We start from the raw sequence: 5000 nt of genomic DNA, 5'->3' as shown, positions 1-5000 counted from the left end.
GTGTGTGTGTGTGTGTCATCTGTGCGTACATGTATATGCATTTTGGTGATTGTAACATGAAATAATCCCTGGCCATTTTGATTGTAAACAGTAATGGTTTAAGATGTTTAAGGTAGCATTGAGGATTGAACAGGCAGACAGCACTGAACAAGAACACTCCTGACGCTGTCAGATGGTTTGTTTTCACATATCCATCTGCTAGCAAGTCGCTTGGGGGCAGGTGTAGGTACCGGATCGGCTCGGCTCGCCCTACCACACACACACACACACACACACACACACACACACACACACACACACACACACACACACACACACACAATGGTAGGTGGTACAACACTGACTCTATCTCCTTATACCTTCACAGATATGCCATGAACTCAAATGTTTGGCATGCATTCTTAAACAATAAAATAGAAAATCCAACCAGATGGGCAAAAAATACCATCAGGCATCTAAAATGCCAGATTTATTTTTTATTATTTTTTATTAACATAAATCTGTTGAATATAAAGGTTTAAGGAGAGACAACATAATGCAATAAGTTGCAATGTGGATAGACGTGGAGTAAGATGGAGAACGTGTTAGAGAACGCAAGGGATTTTGGATTCCATTACTGTGTTTTGTTTAGCGTGTCTCTATAACTTATATTTTATTTGGTTAAGTTTCTAAAAGCCTGCTCATTGGACGGTATTTTGATTGCTGATTTGAAAATATTACTGTAACAAGCTCTCTTTAGAAAATTAAACACCTATATGGTCATGCAAAGTGGACGTAATAGTTCCCTCTCCTATGCTCACCTACACTCACAACTCACAATTTATTGAAATCAACTCATCTGTATCCATTAACATGATATACACAGTATATACATGTAACATGTGTATTAATCATGTCACATATACAGTACCAGAGGAACTCAAACTTCCCTTCCAAACCTTGTGAGAAAAATAAATAGCACGCAGGACTGGACATGCAGGCAGCATTTGTGGACCTAAACAAATTGTTCCTACAGCACCATTAGTTTGAACCATAAATGTACTATTAGTTTTGAAGCCGGTTTTGTTAATGTTAATGTCAGGGTTTTCAATCCACACCTCATAAAGAGGGCATGCTAACTATTCAGTCTTGTATGTGGCTATGGCAAATGGCTAACCTGTGGGACAAAGCAGGAATACAAAGCTTCAGGTGTAACATATCGCTTTATATTCCATCCGCCCATCTTGGAGGTGAAGGCCTGCCTTTAAAATTATTCTGATTATTTATCAGATCCATTTCCACATGAGAGAGGTCTGTCCTTGGCTGTGTTGTTTGGAGAGGGCACCGAGGCACATGCAGCTTCAGGGCAGAATCCTGCCTGCTGCACTGTTTAAATCTCCTTAGCTAGCTAGCAGGCCGGAGGTGCTCTCATTACTGTCCCGCCACAAACACGGTATGTGTGTGCGTATGTGCATGTGTGCACGCATGTCTGTGGCAGGCTGTTTGTGTAAACACATAGGTAGTGGGGACGGCGCTTATAAAATCAGGCCGCCGGGCCAAAACGTGGTGCCCCCATGTTGGAGCACCAGTTGGCTGAAGGTTGCAGAATTGGACTGGAGCTCTGGGTGAGGACCACTTGAAGGCAGTGTCAGGCATAATGATGTGACATCAGCTGTGAGCTTTGAGAGAGGGGGAGAGAAGTAGAGGGATAAATGAGATGGAAGTCACAGGCAGAAGAGAAAGCTTTTGACCATGTGGACAGATCTAGCTTGTCTCTTTTTATCTAAATGCTTTTTTGACTGTCAAAGCACTTTGTAAACTTAGTTTTTAAAGGTGCTATATAAATAAAGTTAATAGCAATATGTCAGTGATCTTTTCATCCCAAAAAGGGACTGCCATAATGTCCCCCACGATAGCCGCCCCACACACACACACACACACACGCACACACACACACACACACACGCACGCACGCACGCACGCACGCACGCACGCACGCACGCACGCACACACACACACACACACACACACACACACAGACACACACACACACACACACACACACACACACACACACACACACACACACACACTTCATATTCAGTGACAGTCAGAAAGTGATTCACACAGATAGAGATGCACCCACACCGCCTCACGCATACATTTGAAATGAGCCACTCAGTGGCATTCAGTAGCTTTGAGTCTGTGTCTTCTATTATTCCTCACTCCTCTCCCACTTTTCCCCGGCACTCTTTAGAAACCTTTGCCCAGGGAAACTAAATCTGTAATCAGCTTAGTCGTGTTGATGCATCAGACATTTTTAATCAGCGATATTGAAAAGAGAGAGGAGCTCAACGCTAAGGCGCTTGGCAAAGCGAGCCGAGGAGAGGAAAGAAGGGGTGGGGGTGAAGAGAGGGTCTCACTTACACATGTTTGTTTTTTATTTATTTATTCCTCCTTTTATTGAGATGATCAAATGAAAAAAGTAATGAAAACACTTGAGAGGGCTCGAGCGCTGCATTACTGCTCTTTGAAATTATTTAAAGCCCCATTATATCATTTTTATATCTGGGGAAACTGCGCCCCCACAGTTACATAATGCCAATGGTAATAAATGCTACACTTCCTTATTGGTATGTTCAGATATCAGCCTTATTTTACAGTTTCTGCTTGCACTCTCTACTTTGCTACCTTTCTGCAGTGTTTGTAGCTTAACTGAATTGCTGGAAGAAAATAATAGCTCCAAATATCCCCAAAGGTTGTTGTCTCCACTTGTTTTAGTGAGAGAAGTGGCTAATTGCGCCGCTAATCAAGCTAGTGATAAACATGTTTCACGTCCGATACGTACTTCACAATGAAAGTGTCGTGTTAGTTTGTCAGCGGAAACTTTTAATTTGAAGGAGCTGCACAGGAAATGGAGTTAAAAGTTCCAGGTAACTTGACATGCTCCGGGGCAGAGCCTCAAAGTTTACATGCTGCAGGAAACAGGTATTCAGGGCGCAGAAGTCACGTGACGGACGCTCAGCCTGGGGTCAGCGCAACAGGCATTTGGAATAACAATAAATAAATCGCCAATCACTTCTCCAATGGTCTCATGATGTAGGTAAGATGTAGGCGATCAGTGTTACATTTAGACCGTTTCCAGTACAAAGATCGTAGCTGCTTTAAGGGGGGGAAGTTACATATTGGGGTTTTAGGCTGACTTTCTTGGAGAGCGATGGGAAAAACAGCACAAATCTGTTTTCCAAAAGAAAGATAGATTACCTCACTCTTGGCTTCTCCTTTGGAGCATGACACCATAATCTTTCACTTTTATCACAATGTTTTGCAACCAGTCTAGGTGGGTGAGGAAGAATAGCGTCTTGCATGGAGCCTAGGCTTCAGTGTATCCTGTATAAAGTAGGTGCAAAAACAAAGATATGAAACTTGGTTGTATGCTCTTGGAGTGGCCCACTCCTTTGTTTTCCTAATCCTTTCTTTCTAATTCCCTGGGTAAGACGGAGGAAATATGACATCATGATAACTCATCTGTTCCAAAGGGCAGAATGAAAATGACTTGCGTTGGGCTTACAAGATGCTATCGTAGCATTTTAATCTAGATTCTGTTGTTGGATTTAAAAGATGCACTATCCAGTTTTGGCAAGAAAATATATTCATATAATAATCACTTCCACAGGCTTAGAACTTATTTCAATGTGATCATATGTCCAAAAACCAACCCTTTGAAGCAAGGAAGTCAAGAATATGCCTGTTTGCATTCTAAATGTGGTGGGAGGTTAGGACTACCACAGCAAAACTGCTTCTCTCTAGCTTTAATGTGACTCTAGGAGGACTTTATTTATTCAGCACAAGAGCTATACCGTTAACTTTTTTGGACATTTCAGACTTTAAAATGTCCTTAAAATACCCACAACAGCTCTATCTTCATACACACATCAGACATGAGATACTGTGTAGACTCACTCGATTTTGTAGAATTGAACTAATAATTCATATCCGCTTTCAAGCAAATGTAAGCATGATGAACTGTGCATGCAAAATGACACACAGTTTTGCATAGCTACTAATTAAAACTCACAGTTGGACTAGCTAAGACAAATTGTCAGCTTTTTCGGTCTCATTAGCAGCATTCAGAGCACAAGTCAGAGTGGATTTCTGCGCTGACTCACAAGTCTATATCTACAGTATTCTGTGCTGACATTATGGTGATTCGCTGACCATTTATGTTTTTTAATAAGATGCCTGATCACAGCCATTATGTGGAAATCTAAATTAAAGCCAAAAAACAAAACATCAATACCCACAAAAACAAATGCTATAGGTACAGCAACTTTCTTTATGTCCGCTGATTCCCTTACAGTAAGACAGCAGATCAGACAAACCGTATATCTCATCACAGCATTCTATATATATATATATGAAGAGAAAGGAGAGTCCCCACGCACAGCCAGTGGAATGATCAGGTGTTGGTAGGTTGCAGGTACAAAGGCCCAAAACAAAAGAAGGTACCACCGCACACTGAAGTATAGCTTACTGTGATTTATTCAGCAAACAAGGCGTTTCACTGTAGCAGCTTCATCAGGTTTGCTCATACAACCAAGAGGGCCCAGGTGAGCCTAAGTAGTAACAGGACCTAATTGGTCACCAATTAGGAAATCACAAATTTTTTCTGTTTCTGTTTTTCTACAGGTTGTTAGAAAAATACATAATATAATAGACAACAAAGTAAATACAATATCACAAAAGGAATGGCGATATATAATAATATTGTTCAAGTTAAAAAGCAATGACATAAGCTAGCATTAATCTGCAGCACTGTCAGAGTTACAGAAATGAGCACATTCAAAGGTTGAGCTCAAAATCTATAAAGAATAGGACGAGGACCTATAAAATAAGAGTTACAGCAATGCAAGGTTAAGCTCAAATTCTATTTAGAAAAGGAGGACCTAACATTAATCTAAGAGTTACAGCAATGCAAACAATTACAAAGTTAAGCTCAAAGACAGGAATTAATATACAAT

This window comes from Poromitra crassiceps, assembly GCF_964638095.1.
Source record: "Poromitra crassiceps genome assembly, chromosome: 5".
Taxonomy (NCBI): domain Eukaryota; kingdom Metazoa; phylum Chordata; class Actinopteri; order Beryciformes; family Melamphaidae; genus Poromitra; species Poromitra crassiceps.
This window is presented reverse-complemented; position numbering follows the sequence as displayed.